This window comes from Canis aureus, chromosome 36 (genome assembly GCF_053574225.1).
Source record: "Canis aureus isolate CA01 chromosome 36, VMU_Caureus_v.1.0, whole genome shotgun sequence".
NCBI lineage: Eukaryota > Metazoa > Chordata > Mammalia > Carnivora > Canidae > Canis > Canis aureus.
Genome location: NC_135646.1, coordinates 19972228 through 19988773, shown reverse-complemented (window position 1 = coordinate 19988773; position 16546 = coordinate 19972228). Strand labels below are relative to the sequence as shown.

Below are 16546 nucleotides of genomic sequence, written 5' to 3'. Positions count from 1 at the left end.
TAAAATTTTAAGAATTTTTATTTGAAAATAATTTCAAATACACAGAAAAGTTGCAAAAATATAAATTGGACACAGAATACCTACATCTTGCTTAGATCCACCTATTAACATTTTGCCCATTTGTTTCATCATTTGCTCTCTCTTTATATATGTAGACATATATGTAAATAAGTGTTTACAAATATCCATATGTTATATAAAACATTTTTCTGAATCTTTGGAAAGAAAATGGTACATCATGGCTCTTTACCCCTAAATACATCAGTGTGTATGTACTAAGAACAAAAATATTCCCTTACATAACCACAGTATATTAATCAACTTCAGTAAATTTAGTATTAATACAATCCTCTCTTCAATTGACCTGATAATGTTCTTTACCTCTTTCCCCCCCAAACTGAGGTGAACGGGCAAGCTGGCCTTTCTTCATAGATTCTCAGCGCTGTAGCCCCACCGGGGTGGGGGAGGGTCTGGGCCAAGGGGGGTGGGCTCCTCCATTAGCAAGCACTTAAGCTGTATTTCAGTTGCCAGTGGCCATGGTTCTTGAGAACATAGGCAGGATCTAGGTCTACCTAGGAGGTGAGCAGAGGTCAAAAGAGAATTGTGTAGATGTGAGTCAGGCTGACCTCCGTATCGGTTATACTCCTGGCCTGCATAAGTTGTTATTTTAGAAGAATTCCTTTTGGTGTCCCTTCTCACTTTTTTGCAAAGAAAAAACATTTACCAGTCTTTTAAGGCTTGTTCAGCTCAGGGGACAGTACTTTACACTGGCTCTGTATTCTCTTTGGGCAAAGGATGCATTTCTGAGCCTACATTGAGATATCCATGTCTTTGGAAATGGATCCTTCATGGAATTCAAAGCCATCTCAAGGACTTTATTATTTGCTTAAATGGACAAATTGCTGAAGCCGTTCTAGAAAGATGATATGTTTCTGCTAATATCTTCAGTGTTTGGCCTGTGAGGGATGCCTTCAGGTTTTTATCCTTTTCGATGCTGTTCACCTCTCATCTTGGCCACTTCTAATTCTGAGACATAGTATATCTGGTACTTTATCAACTATAAACACAAAAACCATGTGACAAGAAGGTACAGAGGTGTTTCTGACCCGAATTCTTTTATTTTTTTTATTTTTTTTTCTGAATTCTTTTAGTAGGATTATTTGGCAACATAGAAATTTGTTCTCCCTAATACCTCTTTGTGGGTCTTGGCAATCCCATTATTTCACACACTTCTTTTTACCATTTGAAAGTTATATATCCCATTGTATTTCCTTTTTTGTGTTGGCTGCAAGAAATTCCAGAGCCATATTTACTTAATATGTCAATCGCAACAAATATATTAGCATAGATGGTTCTTTTGTTTTATCTCCATCTACCATATCTATGTATATATTTGGCTTTTCTTCTATTTATATGTATCATCATTTCCCATATCTCTATGGTTATCTATGTATAAGTATCTTTTTACATATGATTTTCTTGTACATATTTCCTTAATATTAAACATCCTAAAGTCATTTTTGGAAGCAAATGGGTGCCTCATAAATATATCATTCCTTACAGGACACTTGTCTCATTCTAGCCATTTATTCTATCCCTTTCACATATAAAAGCAAGTCTAAGACATTTTCTCTCATGCTTGTTAACTACCCCTCCTGGTCCCAACTATAAATGGCCTTGCCACAGAAGGCAATTTGGTTTGGGGCAGGAGCTCTTAGTTAAAATAGAAACTTCTCTTCTTGGATTACATCCTGGGTCCCTGTGTTTATTCATTTTCTTCTGGAGAATTTGAGTCTGATTCTGACATAAACCAAAGGGAATGTTGGTCCAGAGGGGCACTGACTTTTATAAGAGAGGAGAGAAAGCCTGGTCTTGGGGAGGTGGATGCTCCCCCAGCCACAGCAGAGAAAGATGAGAGGATTAGAGGGCGGAGTTTCCTCACAGGTGATCCTTCTTACCAGTGGGGACTCCTGATTGATTACTGGCTGAGATCTGAAGAGTAGAACCAAGAACATCAATAGACAGGTCTGTGAGGAACTTTCAAAGTGTCTTCTCCCTGTGAGATAGAAGATATCCCAAGTCAGGGGAGATACTTTCTCTGCTGGTTGGTTCTGGAGCCAAGGCTCTACTGGCTTTCTGCATGTTTCTAGGAGAAAACAGAGAAGTTAAAAAAAAAAAAAAAAAAAAAGATACATAGGGGAGGTCATTTTGCTTTGTCTCCATATAAAATATAATAATAAAAGCTAACATTTGTACAGACTTTTCAAGTGTCAGATATTTTTCCAAGCACTTACACACACACACCACCCAATAGATAAGTATATTATCATTATCCCCATTTTCCAGAGGAGGAAACTGAGGCTCATGAGGGATAAATAACTTGCCCAAGCTCACACAGCTAGTAAGGTGGCAGAGGTGGCTCTCATACCCTGGAAGTCTGGCTTCTGAGTTTGTGTTTCCTATCCCTGTATTATAAACTCATCCAGCAGCCAGCACACAACTTTCAGATGGCCCCTATCCCATGCAAGCCAGAGGAAACAGACCTCCTGAGTCCCAAACAGGGTATCATATTGCTCTCAAGTCCCTGAGAATTCCAGAGAAAACTTGTTCACTAGAATTGTGTCAGCCCATTTTCTTTCCCATGGGCCAGAGACAGTATAAAGTGTGCTGATTTACAGTCTAGCTGGAAGTCTTTTTTGAAGAATTTTAGAAACATCACTCTTCAAACTTCTAGAAGAAGGTAAGAATTTAGATCACATATTCATTTGAAACACAATGATTAGGGGCCTAGTGCATGCCACACACTTTGCTAGGTCCTGGAGAGATAATTCAGCTTCAGGGGTCCCTGCTCTCAGAACACTGCCAGTCCCAGAATATGATGCAAGGGGATAAAGAGGGAAGGATGCTTCAACAGGTAAAGGAAGGCCTGAGTTGGGCATCCCATCCTACTATTAACCAACCACTGAGATAGGCTGTCTCATACATCTCTAATTTTTCAAAGAGGCATCCAAAAACTGCAGGGAACACTTAAGATGATTTTATTCAGGCTACTGAAACAGGGAGAAAGCTTATTAATGAGGAATATATCAAAGAAAAGGAAGAGGCCTGAGGTTTTACAGGCAGGTAGACAAGGGAGTCAACCCTAAGTCTTACAGGAGTCAAGCAGAAGAATTATCTTGAAATATTCGAGGGCAGACAGGGTGATCCTTTGCAGTTAGCCATTTCCAGGGCATAGGGTGGGGAAGGGATTTCTCAGTTGTTGCTGTTTCCTGGAACATGGGGCTTCACTTAAGTTCAATATCATCACAGGGCTGCATACTTCCGGGTTGCGCAAGTGTATAACCAAGGGGTACCTAAAACCACAAAATTAACTGGAAAGGCTTCCCCAAATATCTATTTTTACTTGAAATTGTGGGGACAGAATCACTACTTTATATAAAACAAATACAGAAAAGAATTGAAATATTTAGGATTTTAAAGGTAAAATCGTCAAAGAGTTCATCCTTGACGTAGGATCCTGAAATAGGAACCTGTCTCTCTGGATCATTTGGAGTATCTCCGTAGAAGTTGAGAAGTTATTTATTCTTTTATTGAATTCCCACAGCAACTCTGATAATACATGTTTTTTATTAAAGCTTCACGGGGATCATATTATCTTTATGTCAGGTTTTATTTCTTCATGTGCTTCCATAACTGTCTTTTTTCTAACCTTAAAATTTTTTTAATGACAAATTTTTCATTCTGGAATATTATAGAAATGTTGCAAGGATAGTATGGAGAGTTCCTGTACACCCTTTACTTGTATACCCAGTTTCTACTAATGTTAACATCATTTTTTAAAGATTTTATTTATTTGTTTATTTAAGAGCACATGACCACACTCTTGAGTAGGTGCGGGTGAGGGGAGGGTTAAGAGGGAGAATCTCAAGCAGACCCTGTGCTGAGCACTGAGCCCGATGTAGGGCTCCATCTCACAACCCTGAGATCACGACCTGAGCCAAAATCAAGAGTCAGACACTTAACTGACTGAGCCACACAGGAACATCTAATGTTAATATCTTACATAACCACAGTACATTGGTTAAAACCAATAAAATTGGGAGGCTTGGGGGGCTCAGTGGTTGGGCGCCTGCCTTCAGCTCAGGGTGTGGCCTTCAGGTCCTGGGATCAAGTCCCGCATCGGGCTCCCTGCTTCTCCCTCTGCCTGTGTCTCTGCCTCTCTCTGTGTCTCTCATGAATAAATAAATAAAATCTTTAAAAAAAACATTAAAATGTTAGCCATTGATATTAACTAAAATGCAGACTTGATTTAAATGCCACCCATTTTTCCACCAATGTCTTTTACTGTTCCAATGTCCAATCCATGATTCCACATTGCACTTAACACATATGCCTGTTTTTTTTAAAGTTTATTTTTAAGTAATCTCTACACCCAATGTGGCTGAACTCACAACCCTAGGATCAAGAGTCACATGGTCTCCCAACTGAGCCAGCCAGATGCCCCAACATACATGCCTTTTGATTGAATCTTTCATGAGGCCTACTAAGTGCCAGGCATCATCCTATGTGTTGGAGAGCCCCTGAACCCCAGAGCCCTGGTTTATGGGCATATAAAGGACACTGTGGGGACAGTGGCTTATTGTCTGCCCTGTCCTACTGAGATGTGAGGAGTTTTTATGACCAAGGACTGTGGGTTTGAGGCTGAATCCTTTTGCAAACAGACGTGCCAGCTCTGGTGCACACTCACTGGCTATCAGTGAGAGGGGCCTTGGTGCTGGAGTGGATGGGTTTCCCAGCCCCTGCTTCTCAACTCCTGGCAGCATTTCTGAGCTCGTGGTGGGACCTCTATGAGTCTCCCCGTTGGGATGCCCCTCTGGAGCCCCGTGCTGAAAGGTTAGCACCTTTGAAATTAGATAAAGGGCATCAAGACACAGCTGTGTTTGTTTTATAAATTAAAGGGGCAAATCATTAAAAGGATTGTTTTCCTGAAAATAAAGAGATTAAACAGGTCTCTCTTCTCCCCTGCTCCTCACTCCTCTTTCTCCAGTTTGTCTCCAAAGGACTCCAGCTTCATGTTAAAGAGCAAAGAATTATCTCTGCTTCAATCTTGGGGACTAGGCTGGCTCCATAACAATTATAATCTCTTATCTGAACCCGCCTGGGGCAATGGGGCCACTGAAGCCAAATTCTTTCCAGTATTAACTGCCATTCAAATGGATACAGGAGAATAATTGAGCCAGGTCCTTTAATGTTGGGGTAGGGGGTGGCCCAAGGTGATTCTCAAACTCCCCTGTTAAGGACTTTTCCCTTAACCCGCTTCTGTAGAAAGTTTGGTGCATATTGGAAATTTAAGATTTTAATACACGAAAGGAGGAAAGAGGATGAAACAAGCATGTGAAAGTGCTTAGAAATCACCTGACACTCAGTAAGTACTCAGTTAACGTTAGTCATTGTTACTATATTTCAGAGGTCTGTGAGGGACATTTGTACTTAATTAGGAAGACAAGGAGGAGCCTACAGGGTTTTTTAGAAGGATGACATGGTTGGATTGGGATGGTGGTCTTCAAGGAGTTTACAAACTAGTAAGTTCTGAAATCATGCACACAGAACAAGACACAAGGTAGTAAATACAGTAATTAATTAATAATAATACAAAGTCACTTTACCTGCATGATGTCATTTCATCCTCCCATCACGCCTATCCGGTCACCATTGCTTTATCCCCAGTTTACAGAGGGAGAAACAGAGGTTAAGAAACTAGTAAAAGCAGAGCTCAGAGCCCAGGTGGTATCCTACATACCCTTCTCCCAGGGAGGTGTGGTGGGAGTCCCGTCTACCCACCCACTCCACAGCCAGCTCCATCCCAGCACATCCTGAGTGTTGGCTTCTCCCTTTTCTCTCAGCTGGGAACAACTTGAGGGCAGAGTCCACGTCTTCTCACCTGGGCATCTTGAGGGCTAGCAGAGACCGACCTGTGTGGAAACTCAATAAAAAATGGTGTCAAATAAGGCACAAATAAGGCACAGGTTTGCCTGGATGGTTCAGTAAGAAGAGCATTCATTGGGTGTAGAGATTACTAAATATAATAATATAAAATAAGCAAACGAAGAAATACACAAAGGAATGTGAGCCCCCAGACATCCCCTAAGAACTCCTGGCATCCTTGTTCTGTTGACTAATCTCATGCTCCTATTTCTTTTTCTGGGACGAAGGGGTGAACCTGTGGCCTATTTTACCAAAACATCATGGGCAATTAGCAATGGGAACTCTAAAATGCTCAGAGAATGCAAAAATGCAGCCAATGTAATTAACTGTGGTCTGTTCCCTGACCTCCATAATGAAAGAAGATCCTTAATTTTTTTTTAATGGGAAAATAAAGAGCTTTCCCCCGTCAAACCAGCATGGATGTTCTACTCCATGAGCAAATGCTGAAGCGGCCCAGGACATCAAGATGGAAAATAGTCTCTCAGCCTGGAGGTTTCTAGGGTCAATCTATAAAGATAAATGCTCTGTGAGATTTATTGTGCCCGTGAGAGACTTGGAGAACTGGGATAAAGCTCACGCTCTGCTTGTAGCACAGGCAGTCTATGGAAGGAAATGAACTCTCCCAGTCAACAGTAACAAGATGGGCTCTTCCAGAAGACAGTAGAAATTCTTATGGGAGGACCCAATGTTGAGCTTTTGCTCAATTTCTGGAGCTCCCTCCAGGCCTCTGAATTACCCACCAAGAAATCCCTAAGGAGAAATTAGAGAATGAGGAAAATAAGGCAGTCCACTTTGTATGGTGCAACAACAACAAAGCCCTACATGTTAAAATCCTAAAGGGCCCAGGGCACCTGGGTGGTCCGGTCAGTTAAGCGTCTCACTCTTGGTTTCAGCTCAGGTCATGATCTCAGGGTCCTGGGATGGAGGCCTGTGTCAGGCTCTGTGCTTGGCGTGGAATCTACTTAGGATTCTCTCTCTCCCTCGCCCTCTGCCCCTCCTGCTTGTGCTATCCCTCTTTCTCTGTCTCAAATAAATAAATAAATAAGTACTAAATGGCATGGAATGAAAGACTAAGCAACCCTCAGAAAAGTCCCAAAAGACAGGCTGAGCCCGGCCAGCATTCTCCTGAGGGGAGGCAACCCCTGCTACCAGCAGCTGGGTGAGGAGCTGGGAGACAGGTCTCCTTTCCTTTCCTTCTGCAACACTTGACCACCTCCCTGGGGCCTAAGTAATTTAATGATGCAGAACTTCCCTTTCCCCTAATATTGAGCTCAAGCTAGGCCATTTCTGGTTCCCACAGGTGTGTGCAGGTTTGAGCCACTCCGTGCTGCTGTGAAAGCTTCAGGCTGGGATTTGGAGCACAAGCAGGGCAGGGGCCTCTGGGTTTAAGAGGCTGAGTGGGCAGCAGAGGCTGACGGTTTGCTACTGTACTGCACTCCAGAAGACAGGCCTCTCTAGTGCACCCGACCTAAGGCCGTAGCCAGCTGAGGAAAATGAGGTTGGTTTCAGCTGGGCATTTAACAATTGTTTGCCTCTTAGCTTATTTCATGCTATTTTATTTTATTTATTCATGAGAAACACACAGAGAGAGGAAGAGACATATGCAGAGGAAGAAGCAGGCCCCATACAGGAAGCCTGATGTGGGACTCGATCCCAGGACTCCAGGATCACACCCTGAGCCAAAGGCAGGTGTTTAACCAACGAGCCACCCAGGTGTCCCTATTTCATGATTTTTTTTTTTTTTTAATTCAGCTTTACTGGGGTATGATTGACAAAATCGTAAAGTATTTAGAGTGTACATTATGGCAATTTGGTATCCAAATAAACTATGAGAAGATTTTCCCCCTGCTAGTTAACTAACATATCCATCATCTCACATATTTACTTGAGGAAGAGTGCACACAACTGGGGAGAGGGGCAGAGGAAGAGGGAGAGACAGAAGCTCAAGCAGATTCCCCACTGAAAGTAGAACCCAACGAGGGGCTTGATCTTACAACCCTGAGATCATGATCCGAAATGAAATCAAGAGTCAGACGCTTAACCAGCTGAGCCACCCAGGTGCCCCATCACATATTTATCTTTTTTTAATGAGAACATTTAAGTTCCACTCTCTACTCAAATTTCAATCACATGATAGAGTGTTATCGACTATCATCGTCATATTTTACATTAGATCTTTGTGCTTTTTATAATGAAAAATATCAAATATGTAAAGAAGTAGAGATAGTAATATAATCAACCCCCCTATATACCTCACCTAGACTCAACAATTAACAGGATTTTGCCACATTTGCTTTTTCCTTTTGCACCTTTGCTGAAATGTTTTATTTTAAAGCAAATCCAAGATCGCATGTCATTTAAATCCTAGACACTTCAATCTGCATCTCCAAAAGAAATAAAGACATGTCTTATACAACCACAATACTATTATCATGCCCAACAAAATAAATAATAGTTATTTGGTAGCCTTCAATACCAAGCCTCTCCCTCTAAGGAAGGATACCTTGGGCTTAGAATCAGGGCTACGGAAAAGCTCCCCCGGAGCTATTTAAGGGGGAAGAAATTCCAGCCACAAGTTTGTTCTCCAAGCCTCAACCCAGAATCTTTGCCTTTGTTTTGCAGGGGAGACATTTCCCATAAACGTCTGCCTTACTGGTCTTGCAAAGACCTGGTAGTCTCCTACTCCCTCAGCCTCTCAAACAGGAGCTTGAGCTCTCCTGCTGTAGGAGCATCCTCAAACTAGAGTGTATCGGAATCATCTGGGAGGTTTGTTGAAATAACAGATTCTGGGCCCCGCCCCCAGAGTTACTAATTCAGTAGGTCTGGGGCCGACTTGAGAATTTGCGGCTACCAAGTTCCCAGATGACAGGATTCTGCTAATCCTGGGACTGCACTCGCAGAGTCACCAAACTACAGTCAACCACGCAAGTGGATCTTTGCAGGACAAATCTAGAAGCCAGGACTGCTGTCCCCGCCTGTTGGCTGCCTGCGGCTGTGGCGGCAGCTCTCCCGTGCGGAGAGCCATCTGTGTGCGGGCAGGGATTTGGGATCTCTTCATTACCCTAGAGTTATTCCCACTGCTGACATACTTGGGCATACATCAATTCCCACGAATTGGGTTTCTGGTGCCTTTTTACCTGGTAACTGGGCCCAGCCTCGCTCTGCCATGACCAGGCTCCTCACCTGGACTCCATTCCTTGATGGACCAGAGTTCTCATCCTCCGGGCTCAGTGTCTTCCAGCTGGGTAATCTCGCACCAGGTCCTTGACTTGTCCTGGGGGTTGGCTGGCTTTCTCCTGTCCCTACCAGGGTACCCGCAGCAGTTGTGAGGGGACATCCTTTCCTGTTGTCTTCTTCTAACACACACAGCGCAACTCCTTTTTCTAATTCATGCTACGGTGCTGTGCCAGGCCCTAGTCTGCTTCTCTATCAACTGCTTGCTCCACCCTCATCCTGGATTCAGCCTGAACTGTTGAATAATGAGTCCCATCTGGCTCCCAGCCTGCAACCATACTTACTCGCCTGTCCCTCCCAGCCCCAACCCTTGCAGTACACATGCTTTCCAGCTGGTTCCTTCTCAGCCTAACCCACACTGTCACTGGTTCCACAAAGGTCCAAGCCTGAGCCAGGTGGGCTTCCAGAGGCCAGAAGAAGCTAAACCAAGCCATCTGCAACTTATCTGCCCCTGAAATGAAGATTCTGGACCCTGGGGGTGACTGGGGGTGACTGGGTGGTTCAGTAGGTTAGGTGTTTGCCATTGGCTCAGGTTATGATCTCAGGGTCCTGGGATCAAGTCCCAAGTCAGGCTTCTTGCTTAGCAGGGAATCTGAGTGTCCCTCTCCCTGTGCTCCTACCCCTGCCTGTCCCTCTCTCCCTCATTCTCTCTCTCAAAAAATAAATAAAATCTTTTAAAAAACTCTGGCCCTTGAACATTATTAAAATTAAAGGCAACATGCCTGAGTGGCTCAGCCGGTTAAGCATCTGACTCTTGATTTTGGCTCAGGTCAAGATCTCAGGGTCATGAGATTGAGCCCTGTGTGGGGCTCCATGCCTCAGCGGGGAGTCTGCTTGAAATTCTCTCTCCCTCTCCCTCTGCCCCTCCTCTGGTGTTCACTCTCTTTCTCAAATAAATAAATAAATCTAAAAAAATATATTAAAGCCAGGGTACCTGGGTGGCTTAGTCAGTTAAGCATCTGCCTTTGGCTCAGGTAATGATCCCAGGGTCCTGGGATGGAGCCCTTACATCGAGCTCTCTGCTCAGTGGGGAGTCTGCTTCTCCTTCTCCCTCTGCCTGCTGCTCCCTGTTCTCTCAGATAAATACATAAAATATTTTTAAAAATTAAAGCCAACATATGACAGTTCATGAACCAAATGGCCCCTCCCAGACAGGTTGACGGCTCTCTCTTTAGATGAGGATACTTGCCCCAGGACCCAGTCTCATCCTAGCAGCACCCAGTTTGTTTCTCAGAGCAGTAGCTGCTCCCAAGTAATATTGGGCCTGCTTTTCCTCATCCCTCAGAGGGGCTCCTCTTGGGCCTCAGACCCCTTTCTGCACCAAGTCCTCAGTTGCCCTGCCAGTTAGTGAGTCAAATTTACAAACCCATTAACCCCAGAGGAGGGTCCAGAGACAAAACTTAAGCAAACAGGTAGGAGGGCCCCATCCTGGGAGAAGGCATGGGTGTGATCATCCATTCATCCATCCATCCAGTAAATCCAGTAAACATTTCCTGAATGCCTACGAGGACCAGGGACTCTTCTAGACACTGGAAGTGCCACAGACAACCACATGGAGAAAATCTTTTGTCTTCACAGATATTGTATTCCAGTGGAGGAGACAGGTGATAAACAAGTAAATAAATGAAAAATATGTAGTAAAATAAGACCCTAATATCTAATTTCTTCTTCAGAAGAAGAAAATGCTAAGAAAAAATAATAATAAAGCAAGGCAGGAAGATATAAAAATGTTGGGGGGGGATCCCTGGGTGGTGTAGCGGTTTGGCGCCTGTCTTTGGCCCAGGGCGCGATCCTGGAGACCCAGGATCGAGTCCCACGTCTGGCTCCCAGTGCATGGAGCCTGGTTCTCCCTCTGCCTGTGTCTCTGCCTCTCTCTCTCTCTCTCTCTGTGTGACTATCATAAATAAATAAAAAATTAAAAAAAAATGTTGGGGGGGCAGTTAAACATTTTAAATGGCTTGATTTGTATAAGAAACAGAACGCCTCCCTAAGAGAGTAACCTGGAAGCGAGGGCCTAACTGGCCACTGACAAGAGAAACCCAGAAACACTGAGGAGTTGGCAGTTATACAACACAGAGGAGAGAGGCTGTGTCTCTGTGGAGCCAGCAGTGAAGGGAGCTGAAGGGTGTCGCCAATTCGGTTTTGAAGGCACCAGAAACAGGCGAGCAACTGATGTGCTTTCTGGCGTCTCTGGGGGGCGAGGCCGGTTGGGGGGTGAAGCCAGAGTACCTTCCCGGCAGGTGCCACAAGACAGGCGATGACTCAGAGGGAGAGAAGGCACCGCGGGTTCAGAGAGCAGCTTCCCAGACTGGGCCCTAGAAGAGCGAGAGTTAAACTGAGCCAGAGAAAACAGAGGACTCGGGAAGGAAGAGTGTGAAAATCAAGATCAGGAAGGACGATTTTATCTTTGGCTAAAGGCCCTTGGAAGCCCTGCAGATTCCGATTCAGATGCTGGGGAAAGAGCAGCGGGAGGGCCCGGGGGAGGCGCTGGCCCACAGCCAGCCGTGGACGTGGACAGGCCGAGAGGAGGGGAGCGGGGAGCCGGGAGAGACGCGAGGGAGGCAGCAAGCACAGAGGCCTGCTCACCTCCCCTATCCCTGTTTACTGTTCTTCTTCTTCTTTTTTTTTTTTTTTTAAATTTATTTATTTATTTATTTATGAGAGACACAGAGAGAGGCAGGCTCCATGCAAGGAGCCCGATGCGGGACTCAATCACAGGACTCCAGGATCACGCCCGGAGCCGGAGGCAGACGCTCAACCGCTGAGCCACCCAAGGATCCCTACCTTTCTTCTTCTAATGATATGATGAGCTCGCATCCCTGCTGGTGCCAGGACTGCCTGAGCCTCGGCCAGGTGGGTCCCACATCGGGGAGCCCCTGGCTTGCAGGGCCACACAGGGCGGGTGGCGTGGGGGTCACGGCTGTGGGGAGGGAGAGGCTGGGTCGGCTGCACAGACCTCCAGGGAACAAAACACTCCTCTCCTCCTTGGAGTTGAAAGTAATCCAGTAGATTCATTTCCTCTTTCTTTCTTTTCAATTTAATTTAATTTAATTTAATTTAATTTAATTTAATTTAATTATTTTATTTTATATTATATTATATTATATTATATTATATTATATTATATTATTATATTTTTTGTGCTGTTCATGCCTGTTGTGGCAGAGCCATAGACTCTCCAAGGAGAGAGATTTTTAAACTACCTCTCCCCAGGGCGCCTGGGAGGCTCAGTCGGCTGAGCGGCCCCCTCTAGGTCATGATCTCAGGGCTCCCACCCAACAGGGAGTCTACTTGAGGACCCTCTCCCTGCCTCTCCTTCCCTCCCTTCTCCTCCCACCCATATCTCACTCTAAAATAAAGAAAGGTGCTGTTTCTCAAATAAATAATTAAAATCTTAAAAGGGGGGGTGGGCCTGGGTGGCTCAGTTGGTTAAGTGTCTACGTTGGGCTCGGGTCATGATCCCAGGGTCTTGTGATCAAGTCCTGCTTGGGGCTCCCTGCCCCATGGAGAGTCTGCTTCCCCCTCCCTTTCTGCCCCTCCCTCCCACTCATGTATGCTTGCTCTCTCAAATAAATAAATAAAATCTTAAAATAAAGATAGGTGAATCTTAAATAAATAATAAACTACCTCTCCCTTTACTATGTCTCAGCTCCTCCACCTATGCTGACTGCATGTGTGTGAACCCCCACAGCATCTCCACCCCACACAAATCTTCATGCCCAGCCAGCTGTGTTTCATCTCCCACTTGTTTTTTCTCAGGGGGGGAAATCTCTTGACTCCCCACCTTTCCACAGTACCCTGTAGAAACCACTTCATTGTCCATTTATTCTGGATTTTTCCCTCATCTTATGCAACCTGCTTACACTAATCAACATCCTGCCTCTCACTGCCTTTCCTTTGCCAGAGTCCTCAACACACAGAGGAAGGAAAAGCACATCAAGTCTGTGTGGTCGTGGGACGCCTGGGTGGCTCAGTGGTTTAGTGCCTGCCTTTGGCCCAGGGTGTGATCCTAGAGTCCCGGGATCGAGTCACACATCGGGCTCCCTGCATGGAGCCTGCTTCTCCCTCTGCCGGTGTCTCTGCCTCTCTCTGTCTCTCAAGAATAAATAAATAAAATCTTATAAAAAAAAAAGAAAAAAGTCTGTGCGGTCAGTCATGCCAAATCCTCATCATCCGGTCACACCACCTTCTCCAGGTCTCTGATTCTTCCTGGTTCACATTTTCTCTTTTCCCTGTTGTCATCCTTGGTGCCCTCAACTTTCATGTCAATAACCTGTTCAGCGGATCCCTGGGTGGCTCAGTGGTTTAGCACCTGCCTTCAGCCCAGGGCATGATCCTGGAGTTGTGGGATTGAGTCCTGCGTCGGGCTCCCTGCATGGAGCCTGCTTCTCCCTCTGCCTGTGTCTCTGCCTCTCTCTGTATGTGTCTCTCATGAATAAATAAATAAATAAATAAATAAATAAATAAATAAATAAATAAATAAATCTAAAAACAAAAAACAAAAAAATCTGTTCAGTCCCTTGCCAACCCTCTTCTATGCTCTCCTCCACACTGATGACCTTTCTTCTCCAGTATTATACCTGTAGCTAGACCACATTTCAGTTTTCTCCTCCCAAGACACTGAGCATGGTGCTCTCTTAACATGGTCTGCTCACTCACCATCCATATCCCCACTTCCTCACCACTGTTGGCTCTTTATAGTTTATACAGTCTAATACCCCCCTTTGGTCTACATTTTCAACACACATACACACATACACTTGGACACCTCTCTGGGCTCTACTTGCCTTCTTTCTGATCTTCTTTCCCGCCAATGAGCACAGTTAAACCAGAGGAAGGAAATATCCTCTATGCAAAACTACCTTCTCTTCAAAAATGATAACAAAAAAAATGATAACAATTGGTATTGTGCACTGACTATAGATACTATTCTATCCTAAGAACTTTATGTTGATTATCTCTTCTAATCCTCACAACCCATGAGTTAAGTACAATTATTACCCCAAAGCACAGAAAAGGAAAGGAACTTGCCCAAGGTCATGCAGTTAGAGGCAAGATTTAAAGAAAATCTATTCTATTTTAGTGCCACAACCAACTCTCAACCCCCGCCCCCGCCAAGTTACATGGAATAGGTGTTGGTTTTCCTAAGATTTCAGTGGCAGGATTCTTGTACCTAGAAAGTTCTTGTGATTCACTATAACCTGCTGAGGGCTTCACACAGAGGAGGAACTCAATAAAGATATAGTGAAAGTACTTAAATTACCAAAATCTGATTTGTGCATAAAATTTAAGACCCTCAAGTTCATGAAGCGAGCTCCACAAGTGAGATAGCTAGGAAGAGGGAAACTTGGATGAAAGGCATAAGTGTGCATATTTGAAAAGCAAAGTTTTTGTTCTACTTGAATTAACAGATGGTAAAATGTTGATGACACTGTAATCTATGCCCATTCAGACATAAATTTCCAGCAGTTGGTGCATTTACATTCATTAAAACAACAACAACAACAACACGCTTGGAATAAACAGCCTTGCAAACATTGCCAGGAATTTCTTAAACTCAGATTCTTAATATGATCCCAGAAAATGTGATATGTTCTGCATCCAAGAACTGATCCCTGGAACAAGAATACCAGTGATAAAGAAATCCACTGTTAACATAAGCATGCAAATACAGGCTGTGGTGCTGAGGCAAAGGATATTGGAGAACTGTGTTGGGATCTTGAATGGCTTGTGGTTTACCAGGCAGTTGTCATTGTCACTTGCTGTGTGGAACAAAGGCATAATGACACGTAGAAGCTCTATCATCTTGCTGAAAAGGACCGTTAGCCATGGCCTACAAGATAGGCTTTGAATTGGCAACATAGATATGTGTCTAAACTTCAGTCTTTTCTCTTAAACTAATTCCCCCAACATTGAGGCAATTACTATTGAGGCCAGCTGCTCCTGGCCAGACAGGTGTGACCAGCATGGCAGTGGCCTGGCATCTCTCTCTGAACTGGTCAAAGGCAAAAACAGAAAGAAAACAAAAACTTTCCAAGATATTCTAAGGGTAAATGCAAGAAATAGGGGGAATGTTTTAAGAAGTGGCTTAGGACCACAGAGCAAGGATAAGCCACATTATAGTGTGTATACCAGTAAATGAAGAGAAAGAACCACCTCAACAGCAGATCGAGAATCTAAACTCAAGTTCCAGAGATTATGGCAGTTGCAGCTTTGGTGAAATCTCACAACTCCAGGCCAGTTTCATTTGTTGTTTAAGAACATATGTCTTTTGGGACACCTGGCTGGCCCAGCGGTTGGGCATCTGCCTTTGGCTCAGGGCATGATCCCTGGATCTGGGATCAAGTCCCACATCAGGCTCCCTACAGGGAGCCTGCTTCTCCCTCTGCCTATGTCTCCATGTCTCACTCTCTCTCTCTATCTCTCATGAATAAATAAATAAATAAATCTTAAAAAAAAAAAAAGAACAGATGTCTTTTGATGTGGAGAAAAAGGAACCCTTGTGTCCTCCTGTTGTTGGGAATGCAAACTGGTGCAGCCACTAAGGAAAAGAGTATAGAGGTTCCTCAAAAAATTAAAAATGGACTTCCTATATGATCCAGTTATTCCACTACTTTGGGTATGTACTCAAAGAATATGAAAATATTGATTTGAAATGATTTATGAACCCCTAAGTTTATTGGAGCACTATTTACAATAGCCAATGTAGAAGCTGCCCAAGTATCTATCAATAGCTGAATGGATAAAGATGTGGCATACATACACAATGGAATATTACTCAGGCATAAATAAGAATGAAATCTTACCATTTGCAACATGGATGGATCTAGAGAGTATGATGCTAAGTGAAGTAAGTCAGTCAGAGGAGGACAAATACTGTATGATTTTACTCATATGTGGAATTTAAGAAACCAAACAAACAAAAAAAAGAGACAAACCAAAAACCAGACTCTTAACTATAAAGAACAAACTGATGGCTGCCAGAGGGGCGGTGGGGGCGGTGAGGGCAAAATAGATGAAGGGGATTAAGAGCATAATTACCATGATGAGCACTGAGTAATGTATAGAATGATTGAATCACTATATTGTACACCTGAAACTAATATAACACTGTAAGCTAACTATCCTGGAATTTACAGATTTTTTTAATAATAGATAATAAAATAAGTTACAATCTATAAAAAAAATTTTTTTAAACAACAGATGTCTTTTAGAAGTCAAGTGTCTGAAGGCAATTAGCTAATAGTAACTCAGTGGGCCACTATAAGCATGTCTGATTGGCAATCAGCAAATGATGCCCAAAAGGGTGGGAAAATAAGTTAGAAGC

At 43.8% G+C, this 16546-nt stretch overlaps 1 long non-coding RNA gene across 2 annotated transcripts in view; it reads right to left on the bottom strand.

Moving 5' to 3' along the window:
• Positions 1–16546, bottom strand: part of LOC144306280 (uncharacterized) — a 173257-nt gene continuing 156711 nt past the window's right edge. For both annotated transcript variants that reach the window (XR_013373350.1, XR_013373351.1), the window contains 3 exons: positions 5801–5983; positions 1959–2056; positions 1–572 (listed from right to left, as the gene is read on the bottom strand). This is a non-coding gene — a long non-coding RNA (uncharacterized LOC144306280). The remainder of the gene's footprint in view (positions 573–1958; positions 2057–5800; positions 5984–16546) is intronic.